This window comes from Pan paniscus, chromosome 4 (genome assembly GCF_029289425.2).
Source record: "Pan paniscus chromosome 4, NHGRI_mPanPan1-v2.0_pri, whole genome shotgun sequence".
NCBI lineage: Eukaryota > Metazoa > Chordata > Mammalia > Primates > Hominidae > Pan > Pan paniscus.
In genome coordinates, this window is record NC_073253.2 from 35,949,877 (window position 1) to 35,971,875 (window position 21,999).

The following is a 21,999-nucleotide window of genomic DNA, read 5'->3' on the forward strand; positions in this document are numbered from 1 at the left end:
CAAACAAATATATGTTTTTTCTTTTTGAGAGCCTCCCTCTGTTCTTTAGAATGACAAACTCAACAAAAATAAATAATCAAACATGTTCCTCTGTGCTGTGTTATATTCATAACTTTGGGCTTTCATTCATCATATGTCTTAGTCTATCATCTTGTTTTTAGGTGCCAGGATCTATTTTTGTCATCACCAGCCAGGAAGGATACAAGGCCTCTTCCAAGATGAAGACGAAACTATTGACAGATATTTTGTCAAGACCAAATTTTCCCTAAGAGCCCTGTCATAGATTGTTCCCTGGGCAGGATGCAGCCTCCTTCAGAGAGTGAAGAACACACCAAAAGATCCTCTACTAAATTAATCATAAGCCACATGAGGCAGGCTGGAATACAGTTACCAATCTGCTTTAATTCTCCCACTTAGATGGCCTGAAGCCGCCTGAACTGAAAGTTGGATGAAGCTCGGCTTTGAGTTTCATCGCGGGGCATCGTGTGGCCTAAGTCCTTAGCCAATGCCTGCCAAATATTAGCTTGAGTTGCAATAAAGAGAAAAGGTCCAAATTCTCCCCTTGACTAATGATTTATTCATCAAACCAACATGTCTCAAACCTGTAATTCTAGTTTTGTTTTCTGAAAAGATGTCATTCTATTTGAAAGAGAAACAGCTGTAGGGAAGGAGAATAAGAACTTTCATGGAACACACAGCATGTGTCGCGCACTCAGCATGTAAAGTCACGTGGCCCTTACTACAGCCCTGGGGAGGTGAGCAGTGGCTCTGCTTCACATACAAGCACCGTGACACTCCAGGAAATCGGTCGTCACCCAGCACCCTCTAACTAGGGAAGGATGGAATCCGATTTGAACTCAGGTGTGCTTTTTTTCTCCAGGAAGCATACTTTTCTTTGCCATCCTCAGTGATGAGAGTAGCAGAGACAGAAAGATAAAAGGAGTTGACTGCTCACGAGGCTGTTGCTGGACTTTTTAGGACAGTCACTGGAAGATTCTAGTGTGTCTTCTGAATTGCTGACCATAATTCATTCTCTTCCCTCTTTTGCCTGGTTTGTTATTTGATCCCAAGACTGTGCTATAAGTTTTGGGTTGATAAAAGAGAGCTAAGAGTCCATGAAGCGTTCACACCTCCCATCGAATACCTGATTCCTACAACGCCTGCTTCAAACATAATGGAGAAAATATTTGCAAGAAAGTTGCATGCAATGATTAAACTGCATTCCAAATATAATTTTCCTCTTGTGCCAGAGGAGATTAATTCACATGGACTCAAAAGAGCCTTGGGGACAGGTTTTTGGAAAACCAGACCCTGGCATTCCGGATGCTAAAATGCTGTCAGTAATACTAAGAGTGCTTAGGTCTCCTGCCTCCTCAGCCCTCTGGAAAGAGCCCCAGGGTTATTCGAGTTGGGATCAAATAAAGGGGGTCATTATGATAAAAAGTGGGTGACACCCCCATTCCTCACCTAGAGAACTTACTTAGCCTTCCCATACACCTTCTTCAGTAAAAATCTCCCTTCAACTTAGATTTCAATGTGAAGATTTTGGTTCCACCTTGACTGAATACTGGAATAGTTTTTGTTGCAGACTGGGAGCCAACAGTTTACCTTCAGAGTGAGAATATGTATGGGTTCCTTAAAAACATGCAGTATGGCCGGGCACCATGGCTCATGCCTGTAATCCCAGGACTTTGAGAGGCCAAGGTGGGCGGATCACTTGAGGTCAGAAGCTTGAGACCAGACTGGCCAACATGGTGAAACCTGGTTTCTATTGAAAATACAAAAATTAGCCTGGCGCAGTGGCGGGTGCCTGTAATCCCAGCTACTCGGGGGGGCTGAGGCAGGAAAATAACTTGAACCTGGGAGGCAGAGATTGCAGTGAGCTGAGATCGAGCCACTGCAGTCCAGCCTGGGCAACAGAGCAAGACTCTGTCTCAAAAAAAAAAAATAATAAAAATAACAACATACAAAAATGCCTTTGGGATTCAGCATAATCTGCAGGTTATAAAAGCAACTACAATGATGATGGGAGCTTTTTTCACCACAGCCTAGGATGCCTTTGAGAAAACTGACAAATTTGAAAACATGATAAAGGTAACGTCTCTCTGTAAGTTGTTATTTCTTCCTCTTTATTATTTGGGTCAAATAATTTTTGAATTTCATTTCAATTCTTTTCACTTTGTGAAGAAAAAGTCATTCCAAGAAACCAACTCTAAGTCATTCCATTCTAACCAATATATTCTTTTCATATCATGAATTCTCTTCTCAATGTTGTTTTTCCTGAAGGAATGAAGTAATTTTATTTGCTGTTGAGGTTATGGTCAAATACTTCCAAGTGACATGTTTCTTTCTCAAAATATGCATTTCTTTATCTACCTGATTGTAACACTCAAAATATTATGCATCAAGCAGCATCCCATCTAAAATAAGACTTGCTATTTTATTGCTAAAAGTGATCTTATCAATATCCCTCCAGGAATCACGCATGCTATTGACAATAGACAGCAAACATGAATTGATTTTTTTGTTTTTTGAGATGGAGTTTCACTCTTGTTGCCCAGGCTGGAGTGCAGTGGTGCCACCTTGGCTCATCGCAACCTCCACCTCCAGGGTTCAAGCGATTCTTCTGCCTCAGCCTCCTGAGTAGCTGGGATTAAGGCATGCGACACTACACCGGCTAATTTTGTATTTTTAGTAGAGACGGGTTTCTCCATGTTGGTCAGGCTGGTCTCAAACTCCCAGGACCTCAGGTGATCCGCCCGCCTGGGCCTCCCAAAGTGCTGGGATTACAGGCGTGAGCCACCACGCCCGGCCGAATTGATTTTTTTAATTAGAATTTTATGAGGCTTATTTTCAGATTAGGAAAGAGATGTGGTCAATTAAAGATTTCATTCCATTTTTATTGCAAACAAGGATGAAAAAGGAACAACTATTTCCACTGGATTCTACTTGAAGGAATTCAAAGTTCACCACTGGCAGTTTGACATTTGTCAAAGGTGTGAGGTGTTTCCACAGAGGTGTTGACCTACTCGAACCGCAAAGGCCTAGCTGTTTGAGTGGGCAGTGCTGGCCTGGGGCAAAGTGATGGTCCGTCCACATGACTGTTAAGTCTCAGGGCTGCGGTTCTGTCAGAAACTCATGCTAAAAACGACTTTTCCTCATCAGATTCTAAGTTGAGAAGATGTGTCATCCAATATAAATGATGACTAAGGCCACTCCCAGCTGTGACAGTGCACAACTCTAATAGTGTGAGTCAGCTCCCAGAGCCAGGGGGCTCTTCTTGACATTTCCTTCCATGAAGAACTCCGCACACATGCATTTGCCACGCGGTGTTCTTCACACATGTGACCTGCCACTATCTTCCATGCAGCTTGTAACTCTTTGTTGTTATTGTTTTGGGGGTTATTTTTGTTTTTATTTTTTAATCAAGCATGATTGTTTTGTTGTTGTTGTTGTTGTTGATTTTGTTTTTTTGTTTTGTTTTTTAGACAGGGTCTTACTCTGTTGCCCAGGCTGCAGTGAAGTGGCATGATCTTGGCTGACTGCAACATCTGCCTCCCAGGCTCAGGTGATTCTCCTGCTGCAGCCTCCTGAGTAGCTGGGATTACAGGCATGTGCCATCACACCTAGCTAATTTTTGTACTTTTGGTAAAGACGGGGTTTCACCATGTTGACCAGGCTAGTCTTGAGCTCCTGACCTCAAGGGATCCACCTACCTTGGCCTCCCAAAGTGCTGGGATTACAGGTATGAGCCACCGCGCCAGCCTTTCTGGTTTTTTTTAGACAGGGTCTCATTCCCATCCCCCAGGCTGGAGTGTGGTGATGTGATCACAGCTCACTGCAGCCCCGACTTCCTGGAATCAGGTGATCCTCCCATCTCAGCCTTCCAAGTAGCTGGGACTAAAGGTGTGTGCCACCATGCCCAGCTCATTTTTGTATTTTTTGTAGAGACAGGGTTTCACCATGTTGGCCAGGCTGATCTCAAACTCCTGGGCTCAAGCGACCTCAGCCTCCCAAAGTGCTGGGATTATAGGCATGAACCACTGTGCCAGGCCTGTATATAACTTCATTTTTGGCAGGTACCTTCATCTCACCAGGCCCTAATTTCCTCCTCTGCAAATGAGGGAAATGATGTATAACTTGTTAAAACCTCTTCTTCCATCCCTGTTATATTCAAAACATTCAGAGAAAGAGAATGTTAAAAATCAATGCCTCCAAAGAAACTCTAACCTTTTTTTGCATTGAGGGCAAAGGTGTGCCTGGCAATCATTTATTGTTTGCCTCAGGTTTTTGTGAACTTTCTTTAAACATACACCTACCATATGATCCAGCCATTCTACTCCTATTTACTCAAGAAAAATAAAAATACACGTCCACACTCAGACTTGCACATGAATCTTTATTCATAATATCCCCTGGAAACAACCCAAATACCCTCCAAGGGATAAATGGATAAATAAAACATAGTGCATCTATACAATGGATTACTATTTAGCAATAAAAAGAAACACATGTTGGTACAAGCAACATGAACAGATCTCATTATGCTGAGTGGAAGAAGCCAAACACAAAAGGACATACTGTTTGATTCTATTTATTTAAAATTCTAGACTCAAACCGATCTATATAGTGACAAAAAGCAGGTCGGTGGTTGCCTGTAGCAGGGGATAGAAGACAGGACTGCAGAAGAGCCCAGGAATCTTTTGGTGGCCATGGCAGTGTTGTGATCTTGGTGGTAATGGTAGTTTCATGGTGTATACAACTGTCCAGACTCATCCAGTTGTGTACTTTAAGTCAGTACAACTTGTTTGTAACTTATGTCTCAGTAAAGTTACTAGGGGGATCTTTTTTGTAAGCTGCTGACTGTTGAATATGGGGCTAGGAGAAAGGTGTCATGGGCAGCCGAGAAGTTGTGTGGAACCGCGTCATCCAAAAAGCATTGATGAACCTCTGCTTGATAAGTCAGTGTTTTTTTTTTTTTTTTTCCTTTGAGATGGAGTCTGGCTCTGTCACCCAGGCTGGAGTGCAGTGGCGCGATCTCGGCTCATTGCAAGCTCCGTCTCCCGGGTTCACATCATTCTGCCTCAGCCTCCTAAGTAGCTGGGACTACAGGCACCCGCCACCACACCTGGCTAATTGTGTTTTTGTATTTTTAGTAGAGACGGGGTTTCACCATGTTAGCCAGGATGGTCTCAATCTCCTGACCTTGTGATCCGCCCGCCTGGGACTCCCAAAGTGCTGGGATTACGGGCGTGAGCACCGCGCCCAGCCTGAGCCAGTGTTTAAGACTCATGTGAAACATTGCGGAGAGCCTTTTGGTTTCTGGGAAGCCTATGTGGATTTGTAGAAAAAGAGTTTATCTTATGGTTTTGGGTAAAGCCCCTGAGCAGAGAACTAGCTGGGGACTGAACAGGGACTTGGGCTTGTGGAGCCCTTCTCTTTCTCCAGTCCCCGATGCACCCCTGAGCGCCAGCTGCCGATGGCAGGCAGCCTCTGGGTTTAGCAAGCCAGGCCCTTAGAGACCTATTTCTTTCTGCACCCTGCCCTGCAGTGGTGTGGCTTCCTCGGGGGTAGATTCCATTTTACTTCTTCAATGCCATATTCAGAAACTAGAAGGCTGGAGAGTGTGTTCTTGTTTTATTGCTCACTGGAGTAACCTAGTTCAGTTGGAGTGGCTCAAAGAATCATAGGTTGTGGTTTTTGGAAGAAACCTCAGAGAGTCTACTGTCCAACCTCCTCATGTCCTGAAGGAGGAAACTGAGGCCCCGAGAAGCTAAGTGACTGGCCTCAGGGCACACAGGACGAAAAGCCACTGCCCTCCAGGAGTTGCCCCTTCACCACGCTCTCTCCACGACAGGCTGAAAAAGTGCAACTCAAAATCACTGTCTAAACCCAGATCCTAAACCTAAGCGGCTTAGCTTGCTGCATTTGTGCAAAACGGAAGCTGGAAAATGGCAGGCTTCTAGCTGAGAGAAAGACACCGAAGTCTCGGATGTGCCGCGAGGACGCGTGAGGGTCAAGCTTAGCATGTGAGTGAATGAGAGGCATTTATGATGATTGCGGAACTTGGCAGCAGTTATAAAAGCCTGCTCCACGGTGAAAGTGACCATGTTAAATTTCCATTCTTATTTGCATTTGCAAAAATAGAATAAAATTATTTCTTGGGTGGAAACATTTGCTGTGACGGAGCAGTGCTTCTCACTCATTGCTGCTCCTTTTACTTTTCATAGACTTTTTTTCCCATGATGGCTGTTGAAATAGGAGATATTTTATATAGAGAGAACATTCACCACAGCACATTCTGGATTGACGTTGAATCAGATTCTTCCAGTGCCAGGGAGTAAACTAGGCCTTTCTGGAAACTGTACTAACACTCAGTCCAGCACGGCTTGAATTTTCAAACTGCGGCTTGGCGGGCTGTGGTCTTAGTGGTGTTCCTAACCCTCTCCTCTCACCCCGGCTCTATAATACCTGGGCAGGAGCGCCGAGTTCCCAGGGCAGAGTCACTCCCCTGGAGGGCCACAATGTTCTCTCCCAGTGAAAGCCACACAGCGAGCGTCCTGCTGGTGCTGGTCCAGGGGAGGCAGAAAAGACAGTTGTGTAAGTGAGCAGGGGGCTCCGCCCTAGAGTTGACCTACTGTGCTGGTAACATGTTTTGCTCTTCACAGAGATTTCCCGGAAATCAGTTGCAGAGTTTGGCAGAAGACTTCAGGTTGTAAGAGAGTCAACCCCCATACAAGAGCGGCACCCTCTGGGGGGACTACTAGGTTCCTGAGGGACAGCACTTCCCCAGGTGCTGCAGGGCCGAGGCCACACCCTCTTCCCAGTGGATCCCTCTTTGCTTTCTATGCCACGTTGTCCTCTCCTGATGTCCCTGCTGTGTTGTGGCTGCAGCAGATACCTCTTGTGATTCAGCCATGGTGGATGACTTGCATGGGTCTCACACAGGTGTCCAAAACTTCCCACCCTACTGAGCACGGTGAGGGCAGAGGCTGGCCTTTGCAGCTTGTCTCTATCACCTAGCATTGTAGATGCGTGTATCCTGCCATATTGTGGGGGCTGAATGAATCCTGTTGAATGATTAAATTACTTGTTGAGCAAATGGTTAATAAGGTCACTGACCTGGCCAGGTGCGGTGGCTCACACCTGTAATCCCAGCACTTTGGGAGGCTGAGGCGGGTGGATCACGAGGTCAGGAGTTCGAGACCAGCCTGTCCTATATGGTGAAACCCCATCTTTACTAAAAATACAAAAATCAGCCAGGCGTGGTGGTGCGTGGCCTGTAATCCCCGCTACTCAGGAGGCTGAGGCAGGAGAATCACTTGACCCCAGGAGGCAGAGGTTGCAATGAGGCGAGATTGCACCACTGCACTCCAACCTGGGCAACACAGCAAGACTCTATCTCAAAAAATAAAAATTGCTGACCTTGAATGTGAACTATTCAGGACACTGCACTAGTGATGCAAGAAACTACCGAATGTACAGTGGGAAAAGAAATGAAACTTTTTCTAGAAAATTAGTACCAGAATAGATCTATGGTTATTTTCATATGCACTGTGTAATTATGGAGAACTGAGGCAGCTACTTGGGGGAAAAAAAGTCATACCCTCCCTCATCTCTTATAATCCCTTGAATTTAAATCTTCCCCATCATTGAGGTCAAAGGTGCTTAGGCACCAGAATTCCTGAATTGGAAATTTTCTTTTCCATTTTCTTTTTCTTTTCTTCTTTCTTTTTTTAGAGACAGGGTCTTGCTCTGTCACCCAGGCTGGAGTGCAGTGGCATGATCATAGTTCACTGCAGCCTGGAATTCCTAGGTTCAAGTGATCCTCCCATCTCAGCCTCCTGAGTAGCTGGGATGATGGGTGCGTACCACTTTTTGCAGAGACAGGGCCTTGCTATGTTGCCCAGGCTGGTCTCCAACTCCTGGCCTCGACCAATCCTCCAGCATTGGCCTCCCATAATGCTGAGATTACAGGCATGGGCCACCACTCCCAGCCCTCCATTTTCTTTATTAATTATAAATGTGAGACAGGCATGGTGGCTCACCCCTGTAATTCCAGCACTTTGGGAGACTGAGATGGGTATATCCCTTCAGGTCAGGAGTTTGAGATCAGCCTGGCCCAGCATGGCAAAACCTTGCCTCTACTAAAAAACACACAAATTAAGCTGGGCACAGTGGCTCATGCCTGTAATCCCAGCACTTTGGGAGGCCAAAGTGGATGGATCACCTGAGGTCAGGAGTTCCAGACCAGCCTGGACAACATGGTGAAACCCCATCTCTACTAAAAATACAAAAACTAGCTGAGTATGGTGGCGCATGCCTGTAATCCCAGCTACTTGGGAGGCTGAGGCAGAAGAATCGCTTGAACCAGGGAGGGAGAGGTTGTAGTGAGCTGAGATTACACCATTGTACTCCAGCCTGGACAACAAGAGTGAAACTCCATCCAAAAAAAAAAAAAACGAAATACAAAAATTAGCCAGGTGTGGTGGCGTGCACCTGTAATCCCAGCTACTTGGGAGGCTGAGGCACAAGAATCGCTTGAACCTGGGAGGTGGAGTTTGCAGTGAGCTGAGATCGCAGCACTGCACTCCAGCCTGGGAGACAGTGAGACTCTGTCTCAAAACAAACAAACAAACAAAAATATATGTGTGTATATATATTAATATATATATGTGTATATTTATATATATATGGTCTTCTTTACCTCAGAAACAGGAATACAATTGCTATTTCAAGCTACTTTTACTATTTATTTTTTCAATCATCATAGAAGCATGTCCTAATGGCTCTTACCTTTAAAAAAAAATCCTCCTCGAGATCAGTCAGCAATATTTGCTGTTCTGCAATATTTTCTGTTCTGCAGCCTCTGCTGGTGATACCCAGGTAAACAGGGTCTAGAGTGGACCTCCAGCAAACTCCAACAGACCTGCAGCTGAGGGACCTGACTCTTAGAAGGCAAACTAACAAACAGAAAGAAATAGCATCAACATCTACTAAAAGGACATCCACACTGAAACCGCATCTGTAGGTCACCAGCATCAAAGACCAAAGGTAGATAAAACCACAAAGATGGGGAGAAACCAAGCAGAAAAGCTGAAAATTCTAAAAACCAGAGTGCCTCTTCTCCTCCAAAGGATCGCAGCTCCTCGCCAGCAATGGAACAAAGCTGGACAGAGAATGACTCTGATGAGTTGACAGAAGTAGGCTTCAGATGTTCGGTAATAACAAACTTCTCTGAGCTAAAGGAGGATGTTCGAACCCATTGCAAGGAAGCTAAAAACCTTGAAAAAAGATTAGACCAATGGCTAACTAGAATAAACAGTGTAGAGAAGAGCTTAAATGACTGATGGAGCTAAAAAGCATGCACAAGAACTACGTGACGTATGCACAAGCTTCAGTAGCTGATTCAATCAAGTGGAAGAAAGGGTATCAGTGATTGAAGATCAAATTAATGAAATAAAGCAAGAGGAGAAGTTTAGAGAAAAAAGAGTAAAAAGAAACGAACAAAGCCTCCAAGAAATATGGGACTATGTGAAAAGACCAAATCTGCATTTGATTGGTGCACCTGAAAGTGATGGGGAGAATGGAACTAAATTGGAAAACACTCTTCAGGATATTATCCAGGAGAACTTCCCCAACCTAGCAAGGCAGGCCAACATTCAAATTCAGGAAATACAGAGAACACCACAAAGATACTCCTCGAGAAGAGCAACTCCAAGACACATAATTGTCAGATTCACCAAGGTTGAAATGAAGGAAAAAATGTTAAGGGCAGCCAGAGAGAAAGGTCAGGTTACCCACAAAGGGAAGCCCATCAGACTAACAGTGGATCTCTCAGCAGAAACTCTACAAGCCACAAGAGGGTAGGGGCCAATATTCAACATTCTTAAAGGAAAGAATTTTCAACCCAGAATTTTATATCCAGGCAAACTAAGCTTCATAAGGGAAGGAGAAAAAAAATATTTTACAGACAAGCAAATGATAGAGATTTTGTCACCACCAGGCCTGCCCTACAAGAGCTCCTGAAGGAAGCACTAAACATGGAAAGGAACAGCCAGTACCAGCCACTGCAAAAACATGCCAAATTGTAAAGACCATCGATGCTAGGAAGAAACTGCATCAACTAATGGGCGAAATAACCAGCTAACATCATAATGACAGGATCAAATTCACACATAACAATATTAACCTTAAATGTAAATGGGCTAAATGCCCCAATTAAAAGACACAGACTGGCAAATTGGATAAAGAGTCAAGACCCATCAGTATGCTGTATTCAGGAGACCCATCTCACGTGCAGAGACACACATAGGCTCAAAATAAAGGGATGGAGGAAGATCTACCAAGCAAATGGAAAGCAAAAAAAAGGCAGGGGTTGCAATCCTAGTCTCTGATAAAACAGACTTTAAACCAACAAACATCAAAAGAAACAAAGAAGGTCATTACATAGTGGTAAAGGGATCAATTCAACAAGAAGAGCTAACTATCCTAAATATATAAATATATATGCACCCAATCCAGGAGCACCCAGATTCATAAAGCAAGTCCGTAGAGACCTACAAAGAGACTTAGACTCCCACACAATAATAATGGGAGACTTTAACACCTCACTGACAATATTAGACAGATCAATGAGACAGAAGGTTAACAAGGATATCCAGGACTTGAACTCAGCTCTGCACCAAGTGGACCTAATAGACATCTACAGAACTCTCCACCCCAAATCAACAGAATATACATTCTTCTCAGCACCACATCGCACTTATTCCAAAATTGACCACATAGTTGGAAGTAAAGCACTCCTCAGCCAATGTAAAAGAACAGAAATCACAACAAACTGTCTCTCAGACCACAGTGCAATCAAATTAGACTTCAGGATTAAGAAACTCACTCAAAACTGCACAACTACATGGAAACTGAACAACCTGCTCCTGAATGACTACTGGGTAAATAATGAAATGAAGGCAGAAATAAAAATGTTCTTTGAAACCAATGAGAACAAAGATACAACGTACCAGAATCTCTGGGACACATTTAAAGCAGTATGTAGAGGGAAATATAGCACTAAATGCCCACAAGAGAAAGCAGGAAAGATCTAAAATTGACACCCTAACATCACAATTAAAAGAACAAGAGAAGCAAGAGCAAACACATTCAAAAGCTAGCAGAAGGCAAGAAATAACTAAGATCGGAGCAGAACTGAAGGAGATAGAGACACAAAGAAAACCTTCAAAAAATCAATGAATCCAGGAGCTGGTTTCTTGAAAAGATCAACAAAATTGATAGACCACTAGCAAGATTAATAAAGAAGAAAAGAGAGAAGAATCAAATAGATGCAATAAAAACTGACAAAGAGGATATCACCACCGATCCCACAGAAATACAAACTACCATCAGAGAATACTATAAACACCTCTATACAAATAAACTAGAAAATCTAGAAGAAACAGATAAATTACTGGACACATACACCCTCCCAAGACTAACTCAGAAGAAGTTGAACCTCTGAATAGACCAATAACAGGCTCTGAAATTAGGCAATAATTAATAGCCTACCAACCAAAAAAAGTCCAGGACCAGATGGATTCACAGCCAAATTCTACCAGAGGTATAAAGAGGAGCTGGTACCATTCCTTCCGAAACTATTCCAATCAATAGAAAAAGAGGGAATCCTCCCTAACTCATTTTATGAGGCCAGCATCATCCTGATACCAAAGCCTGGCAGAGACACAACAAAAAAAGAGAATTTTAGACCAATATCCCTGATGAACATCGATGCAAAAATCCTCAATAAAATACTGGCAAACTGAATCCAGCAGCACATCAAAAAGCTTATCCACCATGATCAAGTTGGCTTCATCCCTGGGATGCAAGGCTGGTTCAACATACGCAAATCAATAAACGTAATCCATCACATAAAACCAACAACAAAAACCACATGATTATCTCAATAGATGCAGAAAAGGCCTTTGATAAAATTCAACATCGCTTCATGCTAAAAACTCTCAATAAACTAGGTATGGATGGAACATATCTCAAAATAATAAGAGCTATTTGTGACAAACCCACAGCCAATATACTGAATGGGCAAAAACTGGAAGCATTCCCTTTGAAAATTAGCACAAGACAGGGATGCCCTCTCTCACCACTCCTATTCAACATAGTGTTGGAAGTTCTGGCCAGGACAGTCAGGCAAGAGAAAGAAATAAAGGGTATTCAGTTAGGAAAAGAGGAAGTCAAATTGTCCCTGTTTGCAGATGACATAATTGTATATTTAGAAAATCCTATCGTTGCAGCCCCAAATTTCCTTAAGCTGATAAGCAACTTCAGCAGAGTCTCAGGATACAAAATCAATGTGCAAAAATCACAAGCAGTCCTATACATCAGTAACAGACAGAGAGCCAAATCATGAGTGAACTCCCATTCACAACTGCTACAAAGAGAATTAAATACCTAGGAATCCAATTTACAAGGGATGTGAAGGACCTCTTCAAGGGGAACTACAAACCACTGCTCAATGAAATAAAAGAGGACACAAACAAATGAAAGAACATTCTATGCTCATGGATAGGAAGAATCAATGTCGTGAAAATGGCCATACTGCCCCAGGTAATTTCTAGATTCAGTGCCATCCCCATCAAGCTACCAATGACTTTTCTTCACAGAATTGGAAAAAACTACTTCAAAGTTCATATGGAACCAAAAAAGCCACATTGCCAAGACAATCCTAAGCAAAAAGAGCAAAGCTGGAGGCATCAAGCTACCTGACTTCAAACTATACTATAAGGCTACAGTAACCAAAACAGCATGGTACTGGTACCAAACAGATATATAGACCAATGGAACAGAACAGACGCCTCAGAAATAACACCACACATCTACAACCATCTGATCTTTGACAACCCTGACAAAAACAAGCAATGGGGAAAGGATTCCCTATTTAATAAATGGTGCTGGGAAAACTGGCTAGCCATATGTAGAAAGCTGAAACTGGATCCTTTCCTTACACCTTATACAAAAATTAATTCAAGATGGATTAAAGACTTAAATGTTAGACCTAAAATCATAAAAACCCTAGAAGAAAACCTAGGCAATACCATTCAGGACATAGGCCTGGGCAAGGACTTCATGACTAAAACACCAAAAGCAATGGCAACAAAAGCCAAAATTGACAAATGGGATCTAATTAAACTAAAGAGCTTCTGCATAGCAAAAGAAACTCCCATCAGAGTGAACAGGCAACCTACAGAATGGGAGAAAATTTTTGCAGTCTACCCATCTGACAAAGGGCTAATATCCAGAATCTACAAAGAACTTAAACAAATTTACAGGAAAAAAATCAAACAACCCCATCCAAGAGTGGGCAAAGGATATGAACAGATACTTCTCAAAAGACATTTATGCAGCCAACAAACACATGAAAAAATGCTCATCATCACTGGTCACCAGAGAAATGCAAATCAAAAGCACAATGAGATACCATCTCACACCAGTTAGAATGGTGATCATTAAAAAGTCAGGAAACAACAGGTGCTGGAGAGGAACACTTTTACACTGTTGGTGGGAGTGTAAACTAGTTCAACCATTTTGGAAGTCAGTGTGGCGATTCCTCAAGGATCTAGAACTAGAATTACCATTTGACCCAGCCATCCCATTACTGGGTATATACCCAAAGGATTATAAATCATGCTACTATAAAGACACATGCACACATATGTTTATTGTGGCATTATTCACAATAGCAAAGACTTGGAACCAACCAAAATGTCCATCAATGACAGACTGGATTAAGAAAATGTGGCACATATACACCATAGAATACTATGTAGCCATAAAAAAGGATGAGTTCGTGTCCTTTGCAGGTACATGGATGAAGCTGGAAACCATCATTCTGAGCAAACTGTCACAAGGACAGAAAACCAAACACCGCATGTTCTCACTCATAGGTGGGAAGTGAACAATAAGTAGACTTGGACACAGGAAGGGGAACATCACACATGGGGGCCTGTCGTGGGTTGGGGGGTAGGGGAGAGAGAGCATTAGGAGAAATACCTAATGTAAGTGATGAATTAATGAGTGCAGCAAACCAACATGGCACATGTATACCTATGTAACAAACCTGCATGTTGTGTACATGTACTGTAGAACTTAAAGTATAAAAAAAAAAAAAAATCCTCCTCAAATCACTTGAACCTGGGAGGCGGAGGTTGCGGTGAGCCAAGATTACACCACTGCACTCCAGCCTGGGCAACAAGAGCGAAACTCCATCTCAAAAATAAATTAAAAAAAAAAAAATTCCTATGGCTGGGCGCGGTGGCTCACGCCTGTAATCCTAGCACTTTGGGAGGCTGACGCGGGTGGATCACGAGGTCAAGAGATGGAGACCATCCTGGCTAACACGGTGAAACCCCGTCTCTACTAAAAATACAAAAAATTAGCCGGGCGTGGTGGCGGGCGCCTGTAGTCCCAGCTACTCATGAGGCTGAGGCAGGAGAACGGCGTGAACCCAGGAGGCGGAGCTTGCAGTGAGCCGAGATGGCGCCACTGCACTCCAGCCTGGGCGACAGAGCGAGACTCCCTCTCAAAAAAAAAAATAATAATAATAATAAATAAAAAATCCTTTTCATAGCTGTCAGTTGATTTTCTTTCTCGCTGTAAAACTTGTGTGTGCTCACACATTGTCTCCTCTTCCTTTCCATTCGCTCCTCAGACTTCCCCCTGGATTCAGCCCCTCTACTCTGCCAACATTGCTCTCACCAGGGTACCCAGTGACCTCCAAGTTGCCCACTGTGGGAGCACTCCTGAGTCCTCATCTTACTGGAACGCTCCTCACGACCATCAGGGAATCTTCTGCTGCCCATGAAAGGAAGCCCAACTCGAATTGCTGCAAGCAGAACTGTGAGTTTCTGAAATCATTTCTTTGATAATTTTCTCCCCTCTATTTTCCTTTCCCTGGGGGCAGTAATCGAATGTGGGTTTGGGAACTCATCCTCTGGTTGTCTTTTCTGTTGTTCAGGTCTTTGGTTGCTTATTCAGCTTTAGGAGTTTCTGGCTGTACTTTTAAACTTTGTGTTTAATTTGTAATTTTAGCTCTCATAGTTTTAGTTTCTAAGTGTGGTTCCTTGTTCTCAGAATATTCCTTTTTATTGCAACACATTCTTGTTTCGTAGATACAGTATCTCACCTCATTTTTTTCTGATTAAAAATAATTTTAATTAAACTTTTTTCCCCCTACTTTCTGAACGTCTGTGTTTTCTCAGAATTGCTTTCTTCAGTCTGTTTGTGTCCATGGTATGGACACTTTCTGAAAATGCCGCTGTGACTCTTAAGTGGTCTGCTTCTGTTCTACAGTGAGATGCTGGAGCTCTGGGGTGGGGACGCTGACTGACTGGTGGCTTTGGGGATCGACATCTTCAGAGAGATTGGGTGGGATGCCAGCTGTGTCATGTCGCAAACCTTCCCCTCACCCCCAACACAAACAACATGTGGAGGTCTCTTCTGGGGCCATTTAGTGTTTCCAGGGAGGGTCTTCCAGACCCACCGGGTGGTATGTGTTTGGCTGAGTGCCCTCCCAGAACCAGGCAGGAGAGGGCAGCCAGGAGTCTCACGGCTCTGGCAGCAGACTGTATTAATAACGGAGTCCTCCAGTGTTCCATGTTACCTTCAACCTCCTCTTGTTCCTGCTGGTTGAGTCCAGATCTTCTCTGGCTCATTTTGTCCAGAAAATGAACTCTAGTGTCTTGCAGTGGGAAGGGAGGGCATGGAAGAGGGGAAGGGGCTAACTGCTCCTGCTTCAAATTTTCCACCAGTCCCTTTTTTCAACTTTGTCCTTCAACCCCACCTTCCAAAGAACACAGTGCCTCCGAGTGGTGGGCCGCAGGGCTGCACTGCAGACCCTCAGGTCAGCTGCCTCTAGTTGGCTAAGTCATTTCCCCTTCATGCATCCGTCACTTTCTCCCCTTTGTTCTTTGTCTCTCTGCTGCCATGCTAGGGCCTTAGGAGGGAGTATCAAGAAAATCATGTTTTAATCCACTGTATTTAACTCCAAGATCTTTTGTGTTCATCATATTTTTAAAATACTTTTTTTTTTTTTTTAATAGAGATGGGGGTCTCGCCACGTTGCCCAAGCTGGTCTTGAACTCCTGGGCTCAGGTGATCCACCTTGGCCTCTGAAAGTGCTGGGATCACAGGTGAGAGCCATCAGTGATTGTTTAGGATGCAGTTCCACAGAAAGTCAGTCAGAAAATAGAAATTCCACATTCTTCAATTGCACCCAGTTCTACAAAGAGCAGACATGAAGGTAGGGATTTTTGTTTTTATTGTTAACTTAAAGTGTTCCCTATTGAATAACATTCATTTTGTGACATGTGAATGAAACAATTCCCATTTCTTTTATATAAGGACATGTAGATGATTACTGATGCTTTTTCAGATCTGTCCAAGAGCATATATTTTAGCCTCAGAGGTTTTTGCTTTTAAATTACTCAGATCTTTGTAGTCCTTTGTGAATAATTTTGGCATCACATCTTTAGGAGAACAATAATAGCTGACACTTACATAATGTGCCAGGCACTCTTCTATGCACTTTATTTTTTATTTTTTTATTTTTTTATCTTTTGTTTTTTGAGACGGAGTCTAGCTCTTTCGCCAGGCTGGAGTGCAGTGGCACAATCTCGGCTCACTACAACCTCCGCCTGCCAGGTTCACGCAGTTCTCCTGCCTCAGCCTCCTGAGTAGCTGGGATTACAGGTGTGCGGCCACCACGCCTGGCTAATTTTTGTGTTTTTAGTAGAGACGGGGTTTCACCATGTTGGTCAGGTTGGTCTCGAACTCCTGACCTAGTGATCCACCCGCCTCAGCCTCCCAAAGTGCTGGGATTACAGGCGTGAGCCACCGTGCCCTGCCTATGCACTTTAAATATACTCACTAAACCCATACAGCAACCATGAGGTAGATCTCATTACTGCCTTCAATTTACAGATTAATGAGAAGAAGCAGAGAAGTGACTTGCCCAGCCTCACACAGCTAGTAGGCAGCACCAGAGCCCTTGCTCTTAACCACTGTGTCATGCTATTTTGAAGCAGCTTTTTTCAAAGTAACTTGAAAAAATGCAAACCCACTTCTCAAAGGAGAACATTTAAAATGTTAAAATACCTAGGGCAGGAGAGTTTACGAAACACACACACACACACAAAGCCAATTAAAGGGAGCACAGAACTGTGTAACCCAGAAGTCTGAGATGAGTTGGCTTTTCCATTGGAGCACTAAATTTAGCTTGTAATTCTTGCCAGCTAATAAAAAAAAGTAAAGCATGTTAGATTATATGGTTCTCATTGTTTTGTAGAGCAAGAACGCTAATTATTTTGTGGAGAAAAAAACTTTTTGGCAACTAAATTCCAGAAGTAATTTCTAGAATTTTAATAAAAAGCCCTGTGTTAGAGCTTTTAAAAAACTTTTTATATTGTAAAATGTAATATTTATTTAGAAAAATGTGTAAACACGAATGCACAGGTTACTGAATTATTGTAAATTAAACCTCACAACCGGCCGGGCGCGGTGGCTCACGCCTGTAATCCTAACACTTCGGAGTCCAAGGTGGGTGGATCACGAGGTCAGATGTTCGAGACCAGCCTGGCCAACATAGTGAAACCCCGTCTCTACTAAAAATACAAAAAATTAGCTGGGCATGGTGGCAGGCGCCTGTAATCCCAGCTACTTGGGAGGCTGAGGCAGGACAACTGCTTGAACCTGGGGGACGGAGGTTGCGGTGAGCCGAAATCACGCCACTGCGCTCCAGCCCGGGCGACAGTGCAAGACTCCGTCTCAAAACAAAACGAAACAAAACACCTCACGACCACCCTGGCCCAGAAGTAGAAACGTGACAGCCCCACAGAAGTCCTTGGTGTGTCCCGTTCCCAGTCATAAAGCTCTCCTCTCCTGCAAAGGTGACCACTGTTTTGATTTTTTTATGGTCATCACCCCCTTGCTTTTCTTTATAGTTTTATTGCCTGAATAATACCCCTAAAACACTACAGTTTAGTTTTGCCTATTTTGAAACTTTATATGACTGGAGTCATATTTTATATATTCTTTTCAGCTCCTTTTGCTCAACTTTGTATCAGTGAGATTCATCCAAATTGTTGCATGTAGCTGTATTCCTTTTGCTCTGTCTTACTCCATTGCATCACTAGATTACATTTGAGGAATATACCGCAATTTGCCCATTCACCTGTTGATGGACATCTGGGTTATTTTAGTTGCTGGCTATTGAGGATCATGCTGCTATGAACATTCTTGCCTATGTCTCCCCGTTTAGGCATACACATATTTCAGCTGCATAAGGAAGTGTTGGGCCACAGAGTGAGCATATATTGAACTTTTGTAGATAATGCCCACCAGCTTTCCAAATAGTTGTTGCAGTGTATATGACCATCAGTAGTATATAAACGTTTTCCAAATACTTGCCCACACTTAAAATCATCAATCTTTAAAATTTTAACCAGTCTTGAGGGTTAAATTTGGTTTTAATTATGCTTTTTGTTACTTTTTTGTATGCACATTTAGCCATTTGTATTTCTTCTTTTATGAGTTGCCTACTCAAGTCTCACGCCCATGTTTCCACTGCATTGTTTGTCTTCTTTTCATTGATTTGTTAACTTTCCAAAACAATGATACTAATATATAGAAATTCAGTTGGTATTTATTTATTTATTTATTTATTGACACAGAGTCTTGCTCTGTTGCCCAGGCTGAAGGGCAGTGGCATGATCTTGGCTCACTGCAACCTCCACCTCCTGGGTTCAAGCAGCTCTCCTGCCTCAGCCTCCCAAGTAGCTGGGATTACAGGTGACTGCCACCACACCTGGCTAATTTTTGTATTTTTAGTAGAGACAGGGTTTCACCATGTTGCCAGGCTGGTCTCAAACTCCTGACCTCAAGTGATCTGCCCACCTTGACCTTCCAAAGTGCTGGGATTACAGATGTGAGCCACTGTGCCCAGCCTCAGTTGATATTTAATTTTATTACATTAAAAAATAAAAAATAATTTTATTAAGCAACCTCACTAAACCTCTTAATCCTAGTAATTTATCTATTGATACTCTTGGATTTTCTACATATGTAACCATTATATCTGCCACCAAAATGTCCATTTCTCTGTCTTTCCCTCCAATCCTTAATGCCTTTTATATATTTCTTGCCTAACTGCAATGTTAGTACCTCTAATACGATGGTGAAACAAAATAGTTGACAGAGGGCACCCTTGTTCTTTGCCGCAATCTCAAAGGAGGCTATACTACCTGGTAGTGCACGAGCCCTCTTCATTTGCCACAAAAGAAGAGAAAGATTGGTGCAATCTTGGACTTTCCTATCTCAGGCTGAAAGTGATGCACATTATTTGCTTTTTCATCTCACCGGGTAGAATTAGTTACAAGGCTCTTTATCAGCAACGGTGCTAGTAGATGTAGGGGGCAGTTGATGGGACATTTGGTGAGCAGGCTCTGCCACACAAGGGGCCGACATAGAGGATAACAGGGGAGTTACTTGAGGAAAAGCAGGAAGTCCTCTGTGAGGAGCTGGCATCTCAGTGGAAGGCTCAATGATGATGCATTAGCTTCCAGGGCTGCTGTAACAAAGGGCACAGGCTGGCTGGCTTACGCAACAGGAATCCCTGTCTCACTGTTCTGGAAGTCAGAAGTCCAAAATCAAGTTGTCAGCAGGATTGGTTCCTTCTAAGGGCTGTGAGGGAGGGATCTGTTCGAGGCCCCTCTCCTTGGCTTATGGATCACCTTTTCTGGTGTCTCTTCCTTCTTCTATAAATGTCTGTGTCCAAATTTCCGTTTTCATAAAGACATCAGTCATATTAGATTAGCGTCTACCTTAATGACCTCACTTTAACTTGACTATCTCTGTAAAGACTCTATCTCCAAATAAGGACACGTTCTGAGGTACTAGGGGTTAGAACTTAAAGTATGAATTTTGGGAGACACCAAGTTGGCCATACTTACAAAAGGGAGGGAGGTGAACAATTCTAGGGAGAGGGCAGAGTCTGCGCACAGGTCCTAAGGTAAGAAAGAGATTACACATGTGGCTGGAGCCCAGTAAGCAGTGGGGTGGATAGCAGGGGCCAAATCACATCTCCTTGTAGTTTATGGGTAGGAAATTTATGGCTTTATTCCAACTGCAGTGGAAATTGGAGAGCTTTATGCAGGGGAGAGACATGATCTCACCACGTTGTGGGTGTAGAATGAGTTGCAGGCAGACAAGAGTAGCAGTGGGAAGAGAGGGCAGGAAGCCAGTGAAGCGTCTAGTGGATAGATGACGTAGGCTGGGACCCAAGGGTGGCAGGGGATACAGAAAGAAGTGTGTGTGTGCCAGGTGTATATTAGAGTTAGGTATGACAGGACTGGGAGATTTGGATGGGAGCCGGGAAGTGAGGTTGAGAAAGGTATCAAGGATAACTTCTAAATTCTGAAAGGCAGAACTGAAGGAATTGTGAAAGACGGGGAAAAGTGGGAAAATTAGGGTTCAGGTTTTGATGGTGATAGGGTCAAGGGAACTGTTTTGGGCATGTTATATTTCAGATATGTGTGAGGCTTCCAAAGAAAGAGGTCACTAGGCAGCTGAACACATATGGACCTGCGTACATACAGTGAACTGAGAAGAGGCGAGGACATGGAGTCATGATGAGAGAGATGTCATCTGGAACCATGGGAAAGAGTAACTAGGCAGAGAGGGAAGAGTTATGAAAGAAGCCTAGAAATACTTAGATATTTTTTGTTTCAACCATCCATGAAAGCCAAATCATCACGCTTCTATGTAACGGAGTGAAAGCATGACTGGGGTTGAGATGATGCTGAAGTACTGCCTTCTGATAAGTCAACTTGATGCAATGACAAAAGTTAGATAACGGTAGGCAAAGTTGGAATTGGCATTAGAAAACCTTTCAGCAAGTGCTGGGTCACAATAAATGTTTGGTTGCATTTTCTGACAACTGTTGGAAGTTCCAGAGTTAATCCTGTGTTTCAGAAATTGTGGGACTGACCCACGAGCTTGTTGCACAGGTAAGCCATCCTGTTTCTGAAAAGAGGTGGGTCACAAAGTGGCCTATAGGGAAGACCAAATAATTCCTCTAAAAGGATATTTGAGCCACCAGAATAACTTGAATACTTACTTACTCAAGTAAGATCCCAGAAGTTTGGGTCTTTAAGCATGAAAAAGATCATTTTGGTCTAAAACATGGAATGTTGTTGCCACCTGGACTACTTCATCTCAGAGAACCATTGTATGGCATCTGTATAATGTAATTTTGAATACATATATAATGTCACATGTCCTAGGCATATCAGAAAATAATATGCCTAGGATGGCTAGACTGTAAGTTCCCCTCCCTCCCCTTACTCCTCTCCCATGACTTTAGAGGTGATCTACTTAATGGCATTTATTCATCTGGCTTATACACTTACACACTGTACAATATCTGCAAAACAATTCACAGTAGGGTGTCTTTTTATTTTTTTTATTTTATGAGATAAAGTCTCGCTCTGTTGCCCAGGCTGGAGTGCAGTGGTGTGATCTCAGCTCACTGCAACCTCTGCCTCCCGGGTTCAAGCAATTCTCCAGCCTCAGCTGGAGTAGCTGGGATTACAGGCACATGCCACCATGCCCGGCTAATTCTTGCATTTTTTAGTAGAGATGGGGTTTCGCCATGTTGGCCAGGCTGGTCTCGAACTGCTGACCTCAAGTGATCGGCTCACCTCGGCCTCCCAGAGTGCTGGGGTTACAGGTGTGAACCACCGCGCCCAGCCTATACAAAGTTTTAAGAATAACCATATGATTAATTCCTGCTATACTTCCCTTCCATTGAAAAATGTTTACAAACAATATAAGGTTTCTTGTGGAGTTTTCCAATCTCTCACCAGTCTTTCATTACACGAAACATCTGTTGATGCACTTGGGGATGAATAACCTTTCAATTGTTCTTGGTATTAAACAGTT

The 21,999-nt window shown here is 43.2% G+C and overlaps 1 long non-coding RNA gene across 2 annotated transcripts in view; it reads left to right on the forward strand.

Moving 5' to 3' along the window:
* The first annotated feature begins 2,111 nt into the window (after positions 1-2,111).
* LOC129397758 (uncharacterized) overlaps positions 2,112-21,999 on the forward strand; it is a 32,855-nt gene continuing 12,967 nt past the window's right edge. The window contains exons 1-2 of one of the 2 annotated variants that reach the window (XR_008625359.2): positions 2,112-3,745; positions 14,714-14,901. This is a non-coding gene — a long non-coding RNA (uncharacterized LOC129397758). The other variant, XR_010112118.1, reaches the window with a different exon arrangement.